We start from the raw sequence: 26,020 nt of genomic DNA on the forward strand, positions 1-26,020 counted from the left end.
AGGAAACTTAAAAGGAACACAGCAGCCTCTACAGTATAAAGAATTGCGATTGGCCAATTGCTACAACCTGTCTGAAACCTGACCAACTGGTATTTGTATCTATTTCTTTATAAACAATGCCAGTTGCCCGGCAACCCTTTTGATCTTCTTACATAAGTAGTGTACTAACTTGAACAAGCATATGGCTAATCCAGTAAAACCTGAGTAAGTGTACCTGATCTGCTGCATGCTTGTTCCGGGTCAATGGCTAAAAGTATTAGAGAGACAGGATCAGGAGGACTGCCAAGCAACTGTTGTTCAAAAGGATATAAATATGACCGCTTCCATATCCCTCTCACCTCGGTTTCCTTTTAACAGGATATAAACAGCAGCATCCATATCCATCTCACTTCAGTTGTCCCTTAAGGTTTGCATGGACTTTAATGATACTCGGTGTGTCTCAAAACTCAGGTGAGATAGTATAATGTTGGGTGAAGATGCTAGATGGACCGTACTCCTTTACCAATGCATGTCCACTTCCTCCTTAAAGGAGTCCTCAAGCAACTCCTGCTACCCATAGTACTACTTACCCATGGCATTCTCCAGACCCTGGCAGCCGCTTTGTCCCTCGCCGCAGCTCCACTGGCCCTCGTTCCCAGACGGTGCGCTGGACGACCTTCAGGGCATCCTCTACTGTGCCTCCACGTCAACCACGTGGTTTGGAACATATTGCGCAGTAGATTGGGGAGGGACATAGCGTCTGCCAGGGGCTGGAGGAAGCCCCGGGTAAGTAGTACTATGGGTAGCAGGAGTTCCTTGACGACTCCTGTAAAGACCTGTGCTAGCTGTAGGAAAGTGATAAGTTTAATGACACTACAGGTGAGACGTGGTAGAGAAAACAATTGACTGTACTTGGGTAATAAATATTATACAGTGATGACCTTGCTTTTCTAATAAGAACAATTAACATAAAGGTGTAACTTTATAAGGACAGATTAATAAAAAATTATTTTTTTTCTTAACTTTACTAATTTGCTATTCAGATTTTGGATAATAAAGCTAAAAAGCCTGTGACTCCCTTTATAATAAGACACAATCTGCCAAATTAAATACAGTATAAATTGATCTAGTATTCATAAATAGAATGTTAACCCTTAGACTGCTGTGGACATCCATAGCCTTTAGAAAAGCCTGTAAATATCTAAGGCTACATTTCCACTAGCCGTGGCGTGTCCTACGAGACAGTCAGTGGCACTTCCTGTTCTGTGAGTACACAGCCGAATTGCGGAAACCGTGCCATGCATGGCTATGGGATTCACTGCCACTTGCGTGAAAACTTGTTGCAATGTCGGCGAAATCGCTATGGCAAGTGATTCGGGTGGCTGCAGCATTATTCCCGATTTGCCTGCGGGGAAAGTCTGTGGATTCAGACGATTTCCGGACTAGTTGAAATGGGCCCTAATGGTGGTTTAGTGCAAAACTATTTCTTCCTGCAGTGAACGATCCCTACTGACTAATGTGGTTCACAGCGCTTTAACTAGTATATAGTTTTGTCAATTTTTTCCTCAGAGGCTCAAAATCTAATCCCTACCATAGTCCTATATCCATAGTCTAGGGCAGTGATGGTTAACCTTGGCACTCCAGCTGTGGTGGAACTACAAGTCCCATGAGGCATTGCAATACTCTGACAGCTCTAAGCATAACTCGGGGAGGCAGAGGAATGATGTAGTTTTGTCACAGCTGGAGTGCCAAGGTTAGCCATCACTGATCTAGGGCAAATCAACTTATCTGTATGTTTTTGGTATGTGGGAGGAAACCCGTGCAGACACGGGGAGAACATAAAAACTCTGTGCAGATGCAGATCGTCTATCTCAGAGTGGTGCTTTATTTGCCATTTTTTCATCACCCAGGTACGGCCTTGTTCGCATTAGGTACGTTCAGAAACATGTAAAAGTGCATGATTACAAACCACATGCGTTTCAGTGGGTTGCGGTGTGCTTTTTAAAGCAGACCCATTCGTTTACATGTGCTTTTTTTCAGCATAATTTGCTTATTGTAGCAGTTGTCAATAAAGGTCTTTCATTTAAAAAGGTTTGTTTTTTTTCAGTTATGGGTAAAAAAACACAAGCGTTTCTATGCACTTAAAAAAAAAAGCGCACCTATTCACTTGCATTGATGTGCGCGTTACAGTGCAACGCACGGAAATGTATGCAACACTACGTTTTTGTAATGCAGCGCATAGATTCACATACCAGGCACATTCAATTACATGGGAAAATCAATCCCTTGCAAAACGCACAGAAACGGCCCTGATGTGAACAAGGCCTAAAGCAGCTGGTAACTGTAATGCCCTCATTAACTCAGTATTGCATTGCTCTTAAAGCGGACCCAAACCAAACATTTTTTTAATTCAAAATATTTAGTTGCACCACTCTGACACATACAAAGATAAATAAACACTCCTTGAAGCCTATGAGCATTTCAGTGCATGCTTTTCACCCTTCTCTTTTCATAACTAGGGTTATACAGGTGGCAGCCATTAGCAATTCCTCCTTTGCTGGACACCATCTACTCTAAGGCCTAGTGCACACCGGAGCGTTTCCGCTGCGGTTTGCGATCTGCTTGCGGGTGCGGATCTGCTAGGGTAATGCATTTCAATGGGGTGGTGCACACCAGAGCGGGTGGCGTTTTGCAGAAACGCATACTCCCGGGCTGCAGCAGATTTTGGATTGCGGATGCGTTTCTGCCTCAATGTTAAGTATAGGAAAAACGCAAACCGCTCTGAAAAACGGCACTTCAGAGCGGTTTGCCAGGCGTTTTTTGTTACAGTAGCTGTTCAGTAACAGCTTTACTGTAACAATACATGAAATCTACTACACCAAAAACGCTACACAAAACCGCAAAACGCTAGCTGAAACGCTGCAGAAAAATAAGAAAAAGCGTTTCAAAATCTGCTAGCATTTTGCGGATCTGCTAGCGGTTTTTGGTGTGCACCAGGCCTACCAGTTTGCCGGAAAAGTCCCGGCAATATGAAAGCAAGGGGAGGGGTTCCTCCAATAAATGTAAAATATTTTATATTTGTCATCATGAGGCTGAAAAAAGGCTGCTATTTATCATTATAATTTAGAAAATAGATGTTATTTTTGAAATCTTGTATTTTTAATTTGGGTCCACTTTAATGCGCGTGATTATGGTCCATAGGTGTTTCTGGATGTTCGAACCCAGGCAGTATTCCAAATAGAATACTGCTGCAAACAAGCTTATTGAGTTTACTGTGAGCTTTGGAAATTCCTGGGCAGCTGCGGATTGAAGTTATAAAAAATGTTTTTTCATTTCAAAGGGCCTATTTATATTACTTTGTCATTTAGGCAGAAGATATATTTCACATATAATAAAGCCCTATACACACACACAACAGCTGTCTTTTAAGCTGAATCTACACGTAGCGATCCGGCGGCTCGATTAGCCGCCGGATCGCCTCTTCCACATCCCCGCGCGTACCCGCCCACGCGTGCGTCGGATTCGATACTTGCTCGTCCCCGCCGCTTATCTTCTTCTCGATTCCCTGACATTGTCCGCTCGTGGGGAACGAGCAGGGAATCGGCGGCGGCGAGAACGGACCTGTCGGATCTTATCAATCAAGCCGCATCAGCGGCTCGATTGATGAGCCACTTTGCCGCGTGTAGACCCACTTTTAGGCTCTTACAACTTTTCTTGTGAAACCCCTAAAAAAATAAAAAAAAAATCTCTTGTTATTGTTCAAGCAGCTGATAAGACTGATAAGAAGTCAATCCAAATGTTGAATTGACGACTTTATCAGTCTTATCAGCTGCTTGAACAATAGAAAGAGATTTTATTTTATTTTTTTTAGGTGTTTCACAAGAAAAGTTGTGAGAGCCTTAAGCGGATCGTTCAGAAACAGCCTTATCAGTCCGCCGACAGCAAGTACACACGTGCTACTGTCGGCTGAAAGTCCGCCCAGCGGGAGGGTCCGGCGGACCCGTCGTTGCCGGCCGTAGTGCGTGTGTACACACCTTAAAAGACCGCTGTTAAGTGTGTGTATGGGGCTTAACCACCCTGGCGTTCTGATTAAATCGCCAGGGTGGCTGCGGGAGGGTTTTTTTTAAATAAAAAAAAAACTATTTCATGCAGCCAACTGAAAGTTGGCTGCATGAAAGCCCACTAGAGGGCGCTCCGGAGGCGTTCTTCCGATCGCCTCCGGCGCCCAGAATAAACAAGGAAGGCCGCAATGAGCGGCCTTCCTTGTTTTGCTTAGATCGTCGCCATAGCGACGAGCGGAGTGACGTCATCGACGTCAGCCGACGTCCTGACGTCAGCCGCCTCCGATCCAGCCCTTAGCGCTGGCCGGAACTTTTTGTTCCGGCTACGCTGGGCTCAGGCGGCTGGGGGGACCCTCTTTCGCCGCTGCTCGCGGCGGATCGCCGCAGAGCGGCGGCGATCAGGCAGCACACGCGGCTGGCAAAGTGCCGGCTGCGTGTGCTGCTTTTTATTTTACGAAAATCGGCCCAGCAGGGCCTGAGCGGCAGCCTCTGGCGGTGTTGGACGAGCTGAGCTCGTCCAGACCGCTCAGCAGGTTAACAAGTAACACAATGGCTCATATGCAATTCACTTTTTCGCCTGAGTTTTCTCCTAGGCTATATATTCAAAACTTAAAACGTCTTTTAAGTAACCAGCAAGCAAGAATATACTCAACATAATGTTGATAGAACTTTTTCACCAACTTTTGGGTACTTTTTCAATTATAAAAGTTATTTTAAAAGGTATATGAAAAATGATCTTCTAGGACAGCGGTGGCGAACCTATGGCACGCGTAGCCTAATCTGCTGGCACGCCACCGCTGCTTATGAACTGGCCGAAGCGTCTACTAGACGCCGCCGCCGCACCAGTTCATATCCCGCAGCCCAGCAGTCTCCCGGGAGGCAGACCAGGGCTACGGCAAGATGGCTGCCGAAGCCCTGTACTGGATACTATTTGTGTCTCCAGTACAGGGCTTCGGGCGCCATCTTCCCGTAGCCCTGCACTCTGCCTGTCAGCGGCAGTGAGGGAGACTGCAGGAGGAACGTCCGGGGGAGATGCGCGCCAGAGCCCAGCCGAGAGAGAGGACTTCTGTCAGGTGAGTACATTACTTTTTTTTTCCCAGGTAAAATGCGGCCCACTGTGTTATTTTCTGGTAAAATGTTTTGTCACATTGTGTTTATGTCCTGTGACATGCTGCCCACTGTGTTTGTTTTCTGGTGAAATGTGGCCCACTGCGTTTTTCTGGTGAAATGTGGCCCACTGCGTTTTGTTTTCTGGTGAAATGCTGCCCGCTGCGTTTGTTTTCTGGTGAAATGTGGCCCACTGCGTTTGTTTTCTGGTGAAATGCTGCCCGCTGCGTTTGTTTTCTGGTGAAATGTGGCCCACTACGTTTGTTTTCTGGTGAAATGTGGCCCACTGCGTTTGTTTGCTGGTGAAATGTGGCCCACTGCGTTTGTTTGCTGGTGAAATGCTACCCTCTGCGTTTGTTTTCTGGTGAAATGTGGCCCACTGCGTTTGTTTGCTGGTGAAATGTGGCCCACTGTTTGTTTTCTAGTGAAATGCTGCCCGCTGTTTGTTTTCTGGTGAAATGCTGCCCACTGCGTTTATTTTCTGGTGCAATGTGGCCCACATTGCATTATTTTCTGCTGAAATGTTGCACACATTGCGTTTATTTTCTGGTGTCTGGGGTAACTTGCTGCATTTATTATTAAGGGCTAATTCACACTACAGAACGTATGCACGAATGCGATTTCATGCATGCGCTGCCAACGCACAGTGATCGCATGGAATGCACGTTGTGGTGCGCTAAAGCGTGGACGTCGGCAGCTGTACCCATCGGGGAAACGTATACGTTGTGCGTTAAAATGTTCCCAGATGGGTTACAACGTAACGCATGGGAACGCACACCTGTAGTGTGAATGGTAACATGGAAGTCTATTGACTTTCATGTTACCATATGAATCTTACATTGTGTGTTGCGTCAAAACTGATAGTGCAGCAAATAGTGTGAATAAGCCCTTAATGGTCATAGTTGGCTATATTTGCTGCTTTGGGGTTACGGCGGGTATAAATAGCATCATATAGTTTCTGCACACCCATGATGCGAATCCTCGTTTCACCACATCATGGCGGAAAACACTGCTTTCTTATGCCTCGCTGTTACATCATTGTTAGCTCCGCCCATACAATATCATGGACACGCCCATTTTGGCCTCTGACAGTTTAGCCATCATTGTCCTAGGAGAGAACACTGGAGAAAAAGTTAATTGCATATGGGCCCATGAGTTTGATTTCTTTGTCATAAAACTGCATAATCTTAATTTGTATTAATGGAGGTTAGTTATGCCTCCATCGAATTTTGAAATTCTGTACAATTTTATTTGAACATCTCAGCAATGATTTGCCCAAATCAGGTGTAAAGCATGTTGGTTCAGTGCCAAGATGAGAAAAGTTTGAATTCGGGCCCATAGCTAATTTTTAGCAATTCAATTGCTAGACGTGAAATTATGCATCCCTTGATTCACAAAAGTATGTACAGGGCTAATAAAATCTACTAAACACCAGAGACAGACTAATTCCATTCACTTCCTGTTTGCTTTCATAGGTGTCAGGCCTTGTTCACATTGTGTTCGGCTCGCATGTCCGTCCGTGGTGGGCTTTTTTTTTCTGTGTTTTTTATGTGTTTTTCGGTGATTTTCTGCGCGTTCGCTCGTTTTTGTGGGTGTTTTTGTAAGCACTTTTGCAGAGCGCTTCCGTCTTTTGATCCGGAAAAAAATAAATACAATGTTTTTTTTTTTTTTTTAAATGGTCATGCAATCGCTTGCCAAAGCGATTTTGTGAGCGTTTTGCGTTTTTCCTATAGCTTCCATTGAAGCAAATCGCCTCAAAAATGGCCCAAGCACCGCTTTTAAAGCGGATCCCCAACGGACCGCTCTGATATGAACTCTCTCATAATGCATCATTGCACAAGCGCTTTCAGGGCGATTTTGAAAATCGCCCGTGCTTAAAATTTAACAAAAACGCCTATAATGTGCCTCTTTTGAGTAGTTTTTTTTTTTTTCTGTTAAGATGTCCATACATTCTGATCATGCAATAGATTTTGTTGATATTATAAATGATTTGGTCATCATTGACAGCTCTCATCTTTTTCTTGTGTCCAAATCCAACAGACTAGGGCCTCGATTCATCAAGACTTATCGAATCAATTACCGATAGCTCGGTAAAATACCAAACTCTATAAGTTTATTTCAGGATTCATCAAAGTTATCTACAGCTGTTAGCGAGTATTCGGTAATCATTCGGTAATGATGCGATAAAACGGAAGAAAGTGCAATTCATGAAAATGAAAGTGGGCGTGGTTTAGCGTTGCATTTAGGATTAGTTATCTCCTTCACTGCTCTGTCGTTATTCCTGTCAGATCATTGCTGACAGAGAAGATGGAGCCATTTGAAGTGGTTATGTATCAGCTGAGAGTGATTCAAAGGTGCAGAAGGGCAAGAATAAGGTCTAGAACCATATCAATTTGCAAGAGAATGGATTTATTTGCTATACCAGGACATCTGCATTTCTCTTGAATCATCTTTTATAAGAACACAGGCAGTGCCAGGGTTAACTAATTTGCTAGCTGCACTACATTTTTTTCAGAAAAGGCTCCTATCAAGCCGTAGCTGGCGAAATTGTGGGATTGTCCCAAGCCACTTCCAGAATCCTGGTCCAGGTGTTAAGCCCTATTCGGAATGTTGCTATGTGGTGTTCAAAGGACTGTCTTTTTACCCACATTTCCACAGGAATCTTATGGCCTTGTGTTAAATTACCGCTGTAAAATGGAGATATCGACACGTTACCGAATGGTTACCACATTGTTATCGATATTTTATCAAAGTCACACCGAATGCGGTAAAACCTTGATGAATACAAGTGGAAATCGATAAACTTTGAATTCGGTAATTTAACGAACTGGAAAAAGTTATTGCAAAGACAATGATGACTCGAGGCCTAAACCTTTCATGTAAGTTACTGACATTGGGGTATAAAATAGTATTTCTGCAAAGAGCATTACCTTATGAATTTATGTGCAAACTTGTTTTTGAATTTTTGGTATAAATATCAATATATAAAACCTTAGATTTATTTTAACACTAGATATTACTTGTGGAATTAATTAGAACAAAAACAACTTGCATTATAGTTATAATAGGCCACGCACAACACCACTCCGTGACACTAAGGGCCTGTTCATACTTGATGCGTTTGTAGAACGCGTATAAATTCAAAGAAACGCAAGTTGAAAAACGCATGCGTTTTCTTGCGTTTGAATGCGTTTTCTATTGCGTTTTGCACAAACACGTGACCCAGGGGAAAAAAAAGAATTATGGGAACCGCAGAGGAAAACGGACGCTAAAAACGCAATAGTACGCGTTTTTGATACGCGTCCATAGACTTTCATTGCGTCCGTTTCTATGCGTATCGCACAGAACTGCGTGCAGCAATGCGGATGAGAAACGTATGTGTCTCATACGCATACATGTGAACTAGCCCATTCAAAAGCATTAGGAGCCGTTTCTATGCGTTTTTGGTACCAGTACGCGTTCCCTGAAAACGGCTAGGAACGCATATAGTCTGAACAGGTCAGTGGTCAGTTGCATAATGCACGCGTTAAAATGTGTGTGAACAGTAATGAAGACTGGACATAGACTATATTACAAAGCCTGCATGCAGCAAGTTAGAATAACGCGATCAGTTACAATGCAGAGATGTGAACAGCCCCATAGGATTGTATGGACAGTGAGTTGTGATCCTCCGCCTCCGCCTGGCGCCGCTCACCCGCCGCAACATCCCGCCGGCCATACGGAAGCGCCGGCGGGATGTTAACCCCGCGATCGCCGCATACAAAGTGTATAATACACTTTGTAATGTTTACAAAGTGTATTATACAGGCTGCCTCCTGCCCTGGTGGTCCCAGTGTCCGAGGGACCACCAGGGCAGGCTGCAGCCACCCTAGTCTGCACCAAGCACACTGATTTCCCCCCCCCCCCTGCCCCAGATCGCCCACAGCACCCATCAGACCCCCCCCTGCCCACCCCCCAGACCCCTGTTTGCACCCAATCACCCCCCTAATCACCCATCAATCACTCCCTGTCACTATCTGTCAACGCTATTTTTTTTTTATCCCCCACCCTGCTCCCTGCCCCCTCCTGATCACCCCCCACCCCTCAGATTCTCCCCAGACCCCCCCCCCCCAGACCACCCCCCCCTGTTTACTGTATGCATCTATCCCCCTGATCACCTGTCAATCACCTGTCAATCACCCGTCAATCACCCCCTGTCACTGCCACCCATCAGCCAGCCCCTAACCTGCCCCTTGCGGGCAATCTGATCACCCCCCCACACCAATAGATCGCCCGCAGATCCGACATCAGATCACCTCCCAAATCCATTGTTTACATCTATTCTCTCCTCTAAACACACACTAATTACCCATCAATCACCCATCAATCACCCCCTATCACCACCTGTCACTTTTACCTATCAGATCAGACCCTAATCTGCCCCTTGCGGGCACCCAATCACCCGCCCACACGCTCAGATTGCCCTCTGACCCCCCCTTATCAATTCACCAGTGCATTAATTACATCTGTTCTTCCCTGTAATAACCCACTGATCACCTGTCAATCACCTGCCAATCACCTATCACCCATCAATCACCCCCTGTCACTGCCACCCATCAATCAGCCCCTAACCTGCCCCTTGCGGGCAATCTGATCACCCACCCACACCATTAGATCGCCCGCAAACCCGCCGTCAGATTACCTCCCAAATGTATTGTTTACATCTGTTATCTTCTCTAAACACCCACTAATTACCCATCAATCACCCATCAATCACCCCCTATCACCACCTGTCACTGTTACCTATCAGATCAGACCCTAATCTGCCCCTTGCGGGCACCCAATCACCCGCCCACACGCTCAGATTGCCCTCAGACCCCCCCCTTATCAATTCGCCAGTGCATTAATTACATCTGTCCTTCCCTGTAATAACCCACTGACCACCTGTCAATCACCTGCCAATCACCTATCACCCATCAATCACCCCGTCACTAGAGTTGGGCCGAACGGTTCGCCGGCGAACGGGGTTCGCGCGAACTTAGGTGGTTCGCGTGCGGGTACCGCACGCGAACCTTTTGCGGAAGAAGTTCGGTTCGCCCCATAATGCACCTGAGGGTCAACTTTGACCCTCTACATCACAGTCAGCAGGCCCAGTGTAGCCAATTAGGCTACACTAGCCCCTGGAGCCCCACCCCCCCTTATATAAGGCAGGCAGCGGCGGCCATTACGGCCACTCGTGTGCCTGCATTAGTCAGAGTAGGGCGAGCTGCTGCAGACTGTCTCTCAGGGAAAGATTAGTTAGGCTTAACTTCTTCCTGGCTGCATACCTGTTCTGTTCAGTGAGCCCTCAGCCCACTGCATACCTGTACTGTGATCCTGCCACTGCATAGCTGTTCAGTGATCCTGCCACAGCATACCTGTTCTGTTCAGTGAGCCCTCAGCCCACTGCATACCTGTACTGTGATCCTGCCACTGCATAGCTGTTCAGTGATCCTGCCACAGCATACCTGTTCTGTTCAGTGAGCCCTCAGCCCACTGCATACCTGTACTGTGATCCTGCCACTGCATACCTGTTCAGTGATCCTGCCACAGCATACCTGTTCTGTTCAGTGAGCCCTCAGCCCACTGCATACCTGTACTGTGATCCTGCCACTGCATAGCTGTTCAGTGATCCTGCCACAGCATACCTGTTCTGTTCAGTGAGCCCTCAGCCCACTGCATACCTGTACTGTGATCCTGCCACTGCATAGCTGTTCAGTGATCCTGCCACAGCATACCTGTTCTGTTCAGTGAGCCCTCAGCCCACTGCATACCTGTACTGTGATCCTGCCACTGCATACCTGTTCAGTGATCCTGCCACAGCATACCTGTTCTGTTCAGTGAGCCCTCAGCCCACTGCATACCTGTACTGTGATCCTGCCACTGCATAGCTGTTCAGTGATCCTGCCACAGCATACCTGTTCTGTTCAGTGAGCCCTCAGCCCACTGCATACCTGTACTGTGATCCTGCCACTGCATAGCTGTTCAGTGATCCTGCCACAGCATACCTGTTCTGTTCAGTGAGCCCTCAGCCCACTGCATACCTGTACTGTGATCCTGCCACTGCATACCTGTTCAGTGATCCTGCCACAGCATACCTGTTCTGTTCAGTGAGCCCTCAGCCCACTGCATACCTGTACTGTGATCCTGCCACTGCATAGCTGTTCAGTGATCCTGCCACAGCATACCTGTTCTGTTCAGTGAGCCCTCAGCCCACTGCATACCTGTACTGTGATCCTGCCACTGCATACCTGTTCAGTGATCCTGCCACAGCATACCTGTTCTGTTCAGTGAGCCCTCAGCCCACTGCATACCTGTACTGTGATCCTGCCACTGCATACCTGTTCAGTGATCCTGCCACAGCATACCTGTTCTGTTCAGTGAGCCCTCAGCCCACTGCATACCTGTACTGTGATCCTGCCACTGCATAGCTGTTCAGTGATCCTGCCACAGCATACCTGTTCTGTTCAGTGAGCCCTCAGCCCACTGCATACCTGTACTGTGATCCTGCCACTGCATACCTGTTCAGTGATCCTGCCACAGCATACCTGTTCTGTTCAGTGAGCCCTCAGCCCACTGCATACCTGTACTGTGATACTGCCACTGCATACCTGTTCAGTGATCCTGCCACAGCATACCTGTTCTGTTCAGTGAGCCCTCAGCCCACTGCATACCTGTACTGTGATCCTGCCACTGCATACCTGTTCAGTGATCCTGCCACAGCATACCTGTTCTGTTCAGTGAGCCCTCAGCCCACTGCATACCTGTACTGTGATCCTGCCACTGCATAGCTGTTCAGTGATCCTGCCACAGCATACCTGTTCTGTTCAGTGAGCCCTCAGCCCACTGCATACCTGTACTGTGATCCTGCCACTGCATAGCTGTTCAGTGATCCTGCCACAGCATACCTGTTCTGTTCAGTGAGCCCCCAGCCCACTGCATACCTGTACTGTGATCCTGCCACTGCATACCTGTTCAGTGATCCTGCCACAGCATACCTGTTCTGTTCAGTGAGCCCTCAGCCCACTGCATACCTGTACTGTGATCCTGCCACTGCATACCTGTTCAGTGATCCTGCCACAGCATACCTGTTCTGTTCAGTGAGCCCTCAGCCCACTGCATACCTGTACTGTGATCCTGCCACTGCATAGCTGTTCAGTGATCCTGCCACAGCATACCTGTTCTGTTCAGTGAGCCCTCAGCCCACTGCATACCTGTACTGTGATCCTGCCACTGCATACCTGTTCAGTGATCCTGCCACAGCATACCTGTTCTGTTCAGTGAGCCCTCAGCCCACTGCATACCTGTACTGTGATCCTGCCACTGCATACCTGTTCAGTGATCCTGCCACAGCATACCTGTTCTGTTCAGTGAGCCCCCAGCCCACTGCATACCTGTACTGTGATCCTGCCACTGCATACCTGTTCAGTGATCCTGCCACAGCATACCTGTTCTGTTCAGTGAGCCCTCAGCCCACTGCATACCTGTACTGTGATCCTGCCACTGCATAGCTGTTCAGTGATCCTGCCACAGCATACCTGTTCTGTTCAGTGAGCCCTCAGCCCACTGCATACCTGTACTGTGATCCTGCCACTGCATACCTGTTCAGTGATCCTGCCACTGTATACCTGTTCTGTGAACCCGCCACTGTATACCTGTTCTGTTCAGTGGACCCGCCACTGTATACCTGTTCTGTGAACCCGCCACTGTATACCTGTTCTGTTCAGTGGACCCGCCACTGTATACCTGTTCTGTGAACCCGCCACTGTATACCTGTTCTGTTCAGTGGACCCGCCACTGTATACCTGTTCTGTGAACCCGCCACTGTATACCTGTTCTGTTCAGTGGACCTGCCACTGTATACCTGTTTAGTGAACACGCCACTGCATACCTGTTGTGTTCAGTGAACCTGCCACTGCATACCTGTTCTGTGAACCCGCCACTGTATACCTGTTCTGTTCAGTGGACCCGCCACTGTATACCTGTTCTGTGAACCCGCCACTGTATACCTGTTCTGTTCAGTGGACCTGCCACTGTATACCTGTTTAGTGAACACGCCACTGCATACCTGTTGTGTTCAGTGAACCTGCCACTGCATACCTGTTCTGTGAACCCGCCACTGTATACCTGTTCTGTTCAGTGGACCCGCCACTGTATACCTGTTCTGTTCAGTGGACCTGCCACTGTATACCTGTTCTGTTCAGTGGACCTGCCACTGTATACCTGTTTAGTGAACACGCCACTGCATACCTGTTGTGTTCAGTGAACCCGCCACTGTATACCTGTACTGTTCAGTGAACCCACCGCATCAGTGCGCATACCTGTGCAGTTAAGTGAACCCACCTACCTACGTGAGTGCACGCAGTGTGATATACCACTCCGTGCATACCCGATATGGACAAAACAGGTAGAGGAAGAGGAAGAGGTAGTGGCAGAGGCAGAGGAAGGCCACCCGGCAGGTCTGCGCGAGGTCGTGTAAATGTAATTTCGTGTGGACCTGGCCCACAGTACAGTGCTCGGAAGAAGGCACGTCCCATCACCTCCCAAGATTGTCAGGACGTGGTTGAGTATTTAGCGACACAGAACACCTCATCTTGCTCAGCCACCAGCGCTACTACTAGCACCACTTCCGCTGCATTTGACACTTCGCAAGAATTATTTAGTGGTGGTGAAATCACTGATGCACAGCCATTGTTACAGCCAGATGAATTTTCACCAGCTCATATGTCTGCGTTACGCGACAACACTATGGATGTAACGTGTAAGGAGGATGAAGGACCTACACATTTGGATTTTTCTGAGGCAAGCGAAGCTGGGCAGGATGATTACGATGATGACGATGATAGGGATCCTCTGTATGTTCCCAATAGAGGAGATGAAGAGGGGGACAGTTCAGAGGGGGAGTCAGAGAGTAGTAGGAGGATAGAAGTTGCTGAAAGAAGCTGGGGCAGCTCTTCGTCAGAAACAGCTGGTGGCAGAGTCCGGCACCATGTATCGCCAGATTCGCCACCTATGTACAGCCAGCCAACTTGCCCTTCAGCATCAGCTGCTGAGGTGCCCACATCCCAGGGTGGCTCAGCGGTGTGGAAATTTTTTAATGTGTGTGCCTCAGATCGGACCAAAGCCATCTGTTCGCTCTGCCAACAAAAATTGAGCCGTGGAAAGGCCAACACTCACGTAGGGACAAGTGCCTTACGAAGGCACCTGCAGAAAAGGCACAAACAGCAATGGGATGGCCACCTGAGCAAAAGCAGCAGCAGCACACAAAAGCAAAGTCACCCTCCTTCTCCTCTTCCTCCTTCAGGTGCATCATCTGCTTATGCCGCTCTCTCCCTTGCACCTTCACAGGCACCCTCCTCCACTCCGCCTCTGCCCTTGAGCGGTTCCTGCTCCTCTGCCCACAGCAGCAGTCAGGTGTCCGTGAAGGAAATGTTTGAGCGGAAGAAGCCACTTTTGGCCAGTCACCCCCTTGCCCGGCGTCTGACAGCTGGCGTGGCGGAACTGTTAGCTCGCCAGCTGTTACCATACCGGCTGGTGGACTCTGAGGCCTTCCGTAAATTTGTGGCCATCGGAACACCGCAGTGGAAGATGCCAGGCCGCACTTATTTTTCCAGAAAGGCCATACCCCAACTGCACCGTGAAGTTGAGAGGCAAGTGGTGTCATCTCTTGCGAAGAGCGTTGGGTCAAGGGTACACCTGACCACGGATGCCTGGTCTGCCAAGCACGGGCAGGGCCGCTACATTACCTACACAGCCCATTGGGTGAACCTGGTGGTGAACGATGGCAAGCAGAAAGCGGCGGACCAAATTGTGACACCTCCACGGCTTGCAGGCAGGCCTCCTGCCACCTCCTCTCCTCCTGCTACATGCTCTTCGCTGTCCTCCTCCTCCTCCTTGGCTGAGTGGCAGTTCTCCTCTCCAGCTACACAGCCCCAGCTCCGCAGGGCCTATGCTGCATGCCAGGTACGACGGTGTCACGCCATCTTAGACATGGCTTGTCTCAAAGCGGAGAGTCACACTGGAGCAGCTCTCCTGGCTGCTCTTAAGAAACAGGTGGATGAGTGGCTGACCCCGCACCACCTGGAGATAGGCAACGTGGTGTGCGACAACGGCAGCAATCTGCTTGCCGCTTTGCATATGGGGAAGCTGACACACATACCCTGCATGGCACATGTCATGAATCTGGTGGTTCAAAGATTTGTGGCAAAGTACCCTGGCTTAGCGGATGTCCTGAAGCAGGCCAGGAAGTTCTGTGGGCATTTGAGGCGCTCTTACACAGCCATGGCACGATTTGCAGAAATTCAGCGTAAAAACAACATGCCGGTGAGACGCCTCATTTGCGATAGCCCCACTCGCTGGAACTCGACCCTCCTCATGTTCTCCCGCCTGCTAGAACAGAAGAAAGCCGTCACCCAGTACCTCTACAACTGGAGTAGAACGAAACAGTCTGGGAAGATGGGGATGTTCTGGCCCGACAACTGGACAATGATGAAAAATGCATGCAGGCTCATGCGGCCGTTTGAGGAGGTGACCAACCTGGTGAGCCGCAGTGAGGGCACCATCAGCGACTTAATTCCCTACGCGTACTTCTTGGAGCGTGCTGTGCGTAGAGTGGCGGATGAAGCTGCGAATGAGCGTGACCAGGAACCGTTACGGCAGGAACAGGCATGGGACCAATTTTCATCAGACCCAGCTGTTTCCTCAACACCTGCGGCAGCACAGAGGGGGGAGGAGGAGGAAGAAGAGAGGTCATGTGCAGAAGATGAGTCAGACTCAGAGGATGATGAGCAAGGTGTTTCTTTGGGGGAGGAGGAGGAGGAGGAGGGGACAGCGGCAGGAGAACAACCGCAGCAGGCGTCGCAGGGGGCTTGTGCTGCGCAACCTTCCCGTGGTATTGTTCGCGGCTGGGGGGAGGAGGTTGACTTACCTGACGTCACTGAGGAAGAGCAAGAGGAGATGGAGGGTACTGGATCCGACTTTGTGCAGATGTCGTCTTTTATGCTGTCCTGCCTGTTGAGGGACCCCCGTATAAAAAACCTCAAGGGGAATGAGCTGTACTGGGTGGCCACACTACTAGACCCTCGGTACAGGCACAAAGTGGCGGACCTGTTACCAACTCACCGGAAGGTGGAAAGGATGCAGCACATGCAGAACCAGCTGTCAACTATGCTTTACAATGCCTTTAAGGGTGATGTGACGGCACAACGCCAGCAAGGTACCACTGCCACTAATCCTCCTCCCGTGTCCACGCAGTCAAAGACAGGACGCTCCAGCGATCTCATGGTGATGTCGGACATGCGGACGTTCTTTAGTCCAACGCCTCGCCGTAGCCCTTCCGGATCCACCCTCCACCAACGCCTGGAACGGCAGGTAGCCGACTACCTGGCCTTAAGTGTGGATGTAGACACTGCTGTGAACAGCGATGAGGAACCCTTGAACTACTGGGTGCGCAGGCTTGACCTGTGGCCAGAGCTGTCCCAATTTGCCATCCAACTTCTCTCCTGCCCTGCCGCAAGCGTCCTCTCAGAAAGGACCTTCAGCGCAGCTGGAGGCATTGTCACAGAGAAGAGAAGTCGCCTAAGTCACAAAAGTGTTAAGTACCTCACCTTTATAAAAATGAATGAGGCATGGATCCCGGAGGGCTGCTGCCCGCCCCAAGACTAAGTCAGTCCCCGCACATACAGCATCTCTGCCTGCACGCCGTGTGACTGGCTGCCTGGCCTGCCCCAAGAAGACTAAGTCGCTCCCAGTCCCTCCACACAGCATGTCTGCCTGCAGGCCGCTTCACTACCTTCTCCGCCACCACCAACAGGGTCCGGGACTCCAGGCGGATTGCTGAATTTTTTAGGCCGCTGCTAGCAGCGGCCGCTGTAATAATTTTTCGGGTGCGTGTACATGACTGCCTAATTTTTCTGGCTGCACTGCGGGCAGCTGCAACAACAAAAGAAAAGGCATGAACATGCGCCCATTCCCCTTCGTGATCATTACCTTGCCGTGGTGAAGGGGCTTGCGTATCACAATGGAGCAATGACCGGCGCCTAGATGAGTGTCTCGGGGGGCACACCCACGATAATAAGGTCGTTGCCTCATTGTGGTCAGACCAAATTTGATCAGCTGGACAGTCACTGTTCTGTCATTCAGCTACATCAGCCAGGTGACTGACCATATGGGCTGTAAAGCCACCAAAACCTGCACTCTCGCCATGGTGCGCACCAGTCCAGCACGGCCGTCACTACACAAACAGCTGTTTGCGGTGCGTTACACGATGAGTTTGGTGCGTCAGTGTGAAGCAGTACCTTAATTACACTACCTGATTGATGTATACACATGCAAGATGTTTGAAAGCACTTTAGGCCTGTCATTTAACATTCAATGTGATTTCTGCCCTTAAAACGCTGCTTTGCGTCAAATCCAGATTTTTCCCGGGGACTTTTGGCATGTATCCCACTCCGCCATCCCCCCCTCCAGGTGTTAGACCCCTTGAAACATCTTTTCCATCACTTTTGTGGCCAGCATAATTAATTTTTTTTTTCAAAGTTCGCATCCCCATTGAAGTCTATTGCGGTTCGCGAACTTTAACGCGAACCGAACCTTTCGCGAAAGTTCGCGAACCCGGTTCGCGAACCGAAAATCGGAGGTTCGGCCCAACTCTACCCGTCACTGCCACCCAACAATCAGCCCCTAACCTGCCCCTTGCGGGCAATCTGATCACCCACCCACACCAATAGATCGCCCGCAGATCCGACATCAGATCACCACCCAAGCGCAGCGTTTACATCTATTCTCTCCTCTAAACACCCACTAATTACCCATCAATCACCCCCTATCACCACCTGTCACTGTTACCCATCAGATCAGACCCTAATCTGCCCCTTGCGGGCACCCAATCGCCCGCCTACACGCTCAGATTGCCCTCAGACCCCCCCTTATCAATTCGCCAGTGCAATATTTACATCTGTTCTCCCCTGTAATAACCCACTGATTACCTGTCAATCACCTATCAATCACCCATCAATCACCCCCTGTCACTGCCACCCATCAATCACCCCCTGTCACTTCCACCTATCAATCACCCGCTGTCACTGCCACCCATCAATCAGCCCCTAACCTGCCCCTTGCGGGCAAACTGATCACCCACCCACACCAATAGATCGCCCGCAGATCCGACATCAGATCACCACCCAAGCGCAGTGTTTCCATCTATTCTCTACCCTAAACACCCACTAATTACCCATCAATCACCCCCTGTCACTTCCACCCATCAATCACCCGCTGTCACTGCCACCCATCAATCAGCCCCTAACCTGCCCCTTGCGGGCAAACTGATCACCCACCCACACCAATAGATCGCCCGCAGATCCGACATCAGATCACCACCCAAGCGCAGTGTTTCCATCTATTCTCTACCCTAAACACCCACTAATTACCCATCAATCACCCCCTGTCACTGCTACCTATCAGATTAGACCCCTATCTGCCCCTAGGGCACTCAATCACCCGCCCACACCCTCAGAATGCTCTCAGACCCCAGCCCTGATCACCTCGCCAGTGCATTGCTTGCATCTATTCCCCCCTCTAATCACACCTTGAGACACCCATCAATCACCTCCTGTCACCCCCTAGCACACCTACCCATCAGATCAGGCCCCAATTTGCCCCGTGTGGGCTCCTGATCACTCGGCCAATCCCTCAGATCCCCCTCAGACCCCCTTCCGATCACCTCCCCAGTGCATTGATTGCATCTATTTTCCCCTCTAACCACCCCCTGAGACACCCATCAATCACCTCCTGTCACCCCCCTAGCAGATCAGGCCCAATACAACCTGTCATCTAAAAGGCCACCCTGCTTATGACCGGTTCCACAAAATTCGCCCCCTCATAGACCACCTGTCATCAAATTTTGCAGATGCTTATACCCCTGAACAGTCATTTTGAGACATTTGGTTTCCAGACTACTCACGGTTTTGGGCCTGTAAAATGCCAGGGCGGTATAGGAACCCCACAAGTGACCCTATTTTAGAAAAAAAGACACCCCAAGGTATTCTGTTAGGTGTATGACGAGTTCATAGAAGATTTTATTTTTGTCAAAAGTTAGCGGAAATTAATTTTTATTGGTTTTTTTTCACAAAGTGTCATTTTTCACTAACTTGTGACAAAAAATAAAATCTTCTATGAACTCGCCATACACCTAACGGAATACCTTGGGGTGTCTTCTTTCTAAAATGGGGTCACTTGTGGGGTTCCTATACTGCCCTGGCATTTTAGGGGCCCTAAACCGCGAGGAGTAGTCTAGAAAACAAATGCTTCAAAATGACCTGTGAATAGGACGTTGGGCCCCTTAGCGCACCTAGGCTGCAAAAAATTGTCACACATGTGGTACCGCTGTACTCAGGAAAAGTAGTATAATGTGTTTTGGGGTGTATTTTTACACATACCCATGCTGGATGGGAGAAATTTCTATGTAAATGGACAATTGTGTGTAAAAAAATCAAACAATTGTCATTTACAGAGATATTTCTCCCACTTAGCATGGGTATGTGTAAAAATACACCCCAAAACGCATTATACTACTTCTCCTGAGTACGGCGGTACCACATGTGTGACACTTTTTTACACCCTAAGTACGCTAAGGGGCCCAAAGTCCAATGAGTACCTTTAGGATTTCACAGGTCATTTTGCGACATTTGGTTTCAAGACTACTCCTCACGGTTTAGGGCCCCTAAAATGCCAGGGCAGTATAGGAACCCCACAAATGACCCCATTCTAGAAAGAAGACACCCAAAGGTATTCCGTACGGAGTATGGTGAGTTCATAGAAGATTTTATTTTTTGTCACAAGTTAGCGGAAAATGACACTTTGTGAAATAAAACTATTAAAATCAATTTCCGCTAACTTGTGACAAAAAAATAAAAACTTCTATGAACTCACCATACTCCTAACGGAATACCTTGGGGTGTCTTCTTTCTAAAATGGGGTCATTAGTGGGGTTCCTATACTGCCCTGGCATTTTAGGGGCCCTAAACCGTGAGGAGTAGTCTTGAAACAAAAATGACCTGTGAAATCCTAAAGGTACTCATTGCACTTTGGGCCCCTTAGTGCAGTTAGGGTGCAAAAAAGTGCCACACATGTGGTATCGCCGTACTCGGGAGAAGTAGTATAATGTGTTTTGGGGTGTATTTTTACACATACCCATGCTGGGTGGGAGAAATACCTCTGTAAATGACAATCTTTTGATTTTTTTACACACAATTGTCCATTTACAGAGGTATTTCTCCCACCCAGCATGGGTATGTGTAAAAATACACCCCAAAACACATTGTACTACTTCTCCTGAGTACGGCGATACCACATGTGTGGCACTTTTTTGCACCCTAACTGCGCTAAAGGGCCCAAAGTCCAATGAGTACCTTTAGAATTTCACAGGTCATTTTGAGAAATTTCGTTTCAAGACTACTCCTCACGGTTTAGGGCCCCTAAAATGCCAGGGCAGTATAGGAACCCCACAAATGACCCCATTTTAGAAAGAAGACACCCCAAGGTATTCCGTTAGGAGTATGGTGAGTTCATAGAAGATTTTATTTTTTGTCAAAAGTTAGTGGAAAATGACACTTTGTGAAAAAACACAATTAAAATCAATTTCCGCTAACTTTTGACAAAAAAATAAAATCTTCTATGAACTCACTATACTCCTAACGGAATACCTTGGGGTGTCTTCTTTTTAAAATGGGGTCATTTGTGGGGTTCCTATACTGCCCTGGCATTTTAGGGGCCCTAAACCGTGAGGAGTAGTCTTGAAACGAAATTTCTCAAAATGACCTGTGAAATTCTAAAGGTACTCATTGGACTTTGGGCCCTTTAGCGCAGTTAGGGTGCAAAAAAGTGCCACACATGTGGTATCGCCGTACTCAGGAGAAGTAGTATAATGTGTTTTGTGGTGTATTTTTACACATACCCATGCTGAGTGGGAGAAAGATCTCTGTAAATGGACAATTGTGTGTAAAAAAAATTAACAAATTGTCATTTACAGAGATATTTCTCCCACCCAGCATGGGTATGTGTAAAAATACACCCCAAAACACATTATACTACTTCTCCTGAGTACGGCAATACCACATGTGTGGCACTTTTTTGCACCCTAACTGCGCTAAGGGGTCCAAAGTCCAATGAGCACCTTCAGGCTTTACAGGGGTGCTTACAATTTAGCACCCCCCAAAATGTCAGGACAGTAAACACACCCCACAAATGACCCCATTTTGGAAAGTAGACACTTCAAGGTATTCAGAGAGGAGCATGGTGAGTCCGTGGCAGATTTCATTTTTTTTTGTTGCAAGTTAGAAGAAATGGAAACTTTTTTTTTTTTTTTTTTTTTTTTTTTTCACAAAGTGTCATTTTCCGCTTACTTGTGACAAAAAATAATATCTTCTATGAACTCACTATGCCTCTCAGTGAATACTTTGGGATGTCTTCTTTCCAAAATGGGGTCATTTGGGGGGTATTTATACTATCCTGGAATTCTAGCCCCTCATGAAACATGACAGAGGGTCAGAAAAGTCAGAGATGCTTGAAAATGGGAAAATTCACTTTTTGCACCATAGTTTGTAAACGCTATAACTTTTACCCAAACCAATAAATATACACTGAATGGGTTTTTTTGTATCAAAAACATGTTTGTCCACATTTTTCGCGCTGCATGTATACAGAAATGTTACTTTATTTGAAAACTGTCAGCACAGAAAGTTAAAAAAATCATTTTTTTGCCAAAATTCATGTCTTTTTTGCTGAATATAATAAAAAGTAAAAATCGCAGGAGCAATCAAATAGCACTAAAAGAAAGCTTTATTAGTGACAAGAAAAGGAGCCAAAATTCATTTAGGTGGTAGGTTGTATGAGCGAGCAATAAACCGTGAAAGCTGCAGTGGTCTGAATGGAAAAAAAGTGGCCGGTCCTTAAGGGGTAGAAAGCCCTAGGTCCTCAAGTGGTTAAAGAGACTCTGAAGCGAGAATAAATCTCGCTTCAGAGCTCATAGTTAGCAGGGGCATGTGTGCCCCTGCTAAACCGCCGCTATAGCGCGACTTAACGGGGTCCCTTCACCCCCAAAGCGACCACTGCAACACTTGGTCGCAGATTTGGTCGTGATTTATGGCTTCCTGGAGGCAGGGCTAACTGCTGCAGCCCTGCCTCCAGTCTCGTCTGTCAGCGGCGCATCGCCGCCTCTCCCCCGCCCCTCTCAGTGAAGGAAGACTGGGAGGGGCGGGGGGAGAGGCGGAGATACGCGCTAACAGACGCGCGTGGGGCAGGGCTGCGGCGGTTAGCCCTGCCCCAACCAGGAAGCGCTCCCCTGCATTACGGAGGGTATTTGGGGGATCAGGGACCCCCGTTAAGCCGCGGGATAGCGGCGGTTTAGCAGGGGCACACGTGCCCCTGCTATCTATGAGGTCTGAAGCGAGATTTATTCTCGCTTCAGACTCTCTTTAAAAGGAAACCTCCATATCCCTCTGTTTAGAGTTCTTTTAAAGAGAACCTAAAGCCAGAATTGCGTATTTCCTTTTAAAGGGAAGGTCCAAGCAAAATTAAAAAATGAGTTTCACTTACCTGGGGCTTCTACCAGCCCCATGCAGCCATCCCGTGCCCTTGTAGTCACTCACTGCTGCTCCAGTCCCCCACTGGCAGCATGCCGACCTCGGAGGTCGGCGGGATGCATTGCATACATTTTTACGCATTCCAGTTGGTGCAGGAACATGAACACATACATTTTTACGCGTTAGTGAATCTATGCGTAAAAATGTACGCATTAAACCACTAGTGCGTAAAAATGTATGTGTTAATGTTCCTGCACCAACTGGAATGCGTAAAAATGTACGGAATGCGTCCCGCCGACCTCCGAGGTCGGCATGCTGCCAGTGGGGGACTGGAGCAGCAGTGAGTGACTACGAGGGCACGGGATGGCTGCATGGGGCTGGTAGAAGCCCCAGGTAAGTGAAACTCATTTTTTTATTTTGCTTGAACCTTCCCTTTAAGCAATACCAGTTGCCTGGCTAGCATGCTGATCTCTGGCTGCAATAATGTCTGAGTCACACACTGAAACAAGCATGTGGCTAATCCAGTCAGACTTCAGTCAGAGCACCTGATCTGCATGCTTGTTCAGGGTCAATGGCTAAAAGTATTAAAAGCAGAGAATCAGCAGGCCAGCCAGGCACTATGCATTGTTTAACCACTTAAAGGAGTCATTAAAGGAGTCATCAGGCAAAGATGTGTATGTAAAACACACATGGCTGCGTTTTACTCATGTTTTTTGGGGCTGGATTGCGTCCTCTGTTCCTATCTGCAGTGGCTCTGTTTGCTGTATTTGGCACCGGTCGGGGACCCGACCTTGATGTCAAGCTCCCCCACGACCCTGAAGAAATTGCTCCCTGCAGGTGCAGTAGTGCTTTACAATTAGTGTTGTCCGGATCATGAACGATTCGGATCTTTGATCCGAATCAATTTTGTGAGTCGAATCATCCGAATCATCAAAATGAGTGATTCGGATCGCAAAAAAAAAAAGTGACACGCTCCCTCTCAGCGGGGTCCTGGAAGCAGAGCAGAGATGGATCGCTCTGTTGGAGGTGACTCAGGGGAGCCAGCCTTGCAGGGACAGGTAGAGGGGACATGGGTGCCACTGCCAGATATGTGTAGAGCACACATACTGGCTATAACGTGCTGCTCATTATAGGCTGTCTGTTCCGTAGTTGTGCACAGTGAACACATTGGAAGCTTTTGGCTCAGCACAGCTCAGTAACTTTGCAGGCACTGTGATTGCAGCGTAATATGATCCTCCTGCACTCGGCACTAAACAGCTGCACTTATTTTCTGGGAATACTTTGGGGAATGCTTTCTTTCACTGTGCGACGTTTTCATTCAAAGTATACAGATGAACATGTATGTGAAATATATGTAAAGCATATGATTGCAGCATGTGGGTATTGTGTGCAAACAAACATTTCTGCTCTCTGCTCGTCCCTTTCCCTTCTCTGTCCACTCCCTGCCCTCTGTCCATCTTCTCCCCTTCTCTGTGTGTCCACCCCCCTCCCCTTCTCCTGACTTGCTAGTCATTTCACCCCCGAATGCTTCCCCTTGTAAAATGATCCGAGATTCGGATCAAAGATCCGGATCTTTTCAATGATCCGATTCGAATCATCCGGATCATTGAAAAGATCCGAACTTCCCATCTCTATTTACAATGTGGAACGCAGGCGCATTTGGCTGGCATAGCGTGCGGACGTACTATTACGTACGTCTGTGCACGCCCAATAGAGCAGCCGGAGGCGTGTTCCAACTTCCCGTCCTCGCTCGCAAGCAACACCCTCGGGGCAAACCCTCCACTTGCGTACCTACCCTCAAACCCTCCCTCCAGCCTCCGCCTGCCTTTCCACATGCACAGCGGGTCTCATGCACTTGTTAGCTGTGCAGTGAGTGCGCACCCTGCTAGGCGGAGGCTGGGGGGAGGGTTTGAGGGCGGATACGCAAGCGGAAGGTTTGGCCGGAGGGTGTTGCTTGCGAGCGAGGACGGCAAACTGAAACACGCCTCCGGCCGCTCTATTGGGCTTGCACAGACGTACGTAATAGTACGTCCGCACGCTATGCCAGCCAAATGTGCCTGCGTTCCACAAACAGATAGTACTGCGCCTGCATTCACTTCTGGGGCACGGGGATCATACCGGCCCGATTTACAAGGAAACTAAAGGCTTCGGGGGAAACAGAGTATGCGATCCAGCATACATTTACGTGGACAACAGCTGCAGGTAGGCAGTTCAGATTGCTAATACACTTGCCTGATGACTCCTTTAATTCAGCAGGGCACCCAGGCAATATGCATTATTTGGTACTTATCCGTTAGCCGGGCGCATCCGGCAGGTGGCGACAAAACTCCACCAGAGTTTTCCCTACTATCCACGGCGGCCTGGAGGGGGAATAGTAATTAGCGCCACCTGCCGGATGCGCCCGGCTAACGGATAAGTACCCATTATTTAAAAGGAAATAAACATGTCAGCCTTCATATCACTCTCACCTCAAGTTCCCTTTAAACACCTTAGTCTTGGTATTGCTGGGGAGTCCACCCTCTCTGAAGCTGACCCTTCCCACTTTCAATCTGAGCACACAAGTGGGAGCAGAAAAATATATACAGTACAGACCAAAAGTTTGGACACACCTTCTCATTCAAAGAGTTTTCTTTATTTGCATGACTATGAACATTGTAGATTCACACTGAAGGCATCCAAACTATGAATTAACACATGTGGAAGTATAGTACATAACCAAAAAGTGTGAAACAACTGAAAATATGTCATATTCTAGGTTCTTCAAAGTAGCCACCTTTTCCTTTGATTACTGCTTTGCACACTCTTGGCATTCTCTTGATGAGCTTCAAGAGGTAGACACCTGAAATGTTTTTCACTTCACAAGTGTGCCCTGTCAGGTTTAATAAGTGGGATTTCTTGCCTTATAAATGGGGTTGGGACCATCAGTTGCGTTGTGGAGAAGTCAGGTGCCTACACAGCTGATAGTCCTATTGAATAGACTGTTGGAATGTGTGTTATGGCAAGAAAAAAGCAGCTAAGTAAAGAAAAACTAGTGGTCATCACTACTTTATCCACTTAAGGACTGCAGTCTTAAAACCCCTTAAGGACCAGACACTTTTTTTCCATTCAGACCACTGCAGCTTTAACGGTTTATTGCTCGGTCATGCAACCTATCTAAATGAATTTTACCTCCTTTTCTTGTCACTAATACAGCTTTCTTTTGGTGCTATTTGATTGCTGCTGTGATTTGTTGTTTTTATTATATTCATCAAAGACATGAATTTTGTCAAAATGATT

At 48.1% G+C, this 26,020-nt stretch overlaps 1 protein-coding gene across 5 annotated transcripts in view; it reads left to right on the plus strand.

Annotated features, from left to right (window-relative positions):
• The first annotated feature begins 399 nt into the window (after window positions 1–399).
• KIF25 (kinesin family member 25) overlaps window positions 400–26,020 on the plus strand; it is a 207,949-nt gene continuing 182,328 nt past the window's right edge. For all 5 annotated transcript variants that reach the window (XM_068231811.1, XM_068231807.1, XM_068231810.1 and 2 more), the window contains exon 1: window positions 400–450. The gene's annotated coding sequence lies outside the window, so the exon portion shown is untranslated. The remainder of the gene's footprint in view (window positions 451–26,020) is intronic.

This window comes from Hyperolius riggenbachi, chromosome 4 (assembly GCF_040937935.1).
Source record: "Hyperolius riggenbachi isolate aHypRig1 chromosome 4, aHypRig1.pri, whole genome shotgun sequence".
Classification (NCBI taxonomy): domain Eukaryota; kingdom Metazoa; phylum Chordata; class Amphibia; order Anura; family Hyperoliidae; genus Hyperolius; species Hyperolius riggenbachi.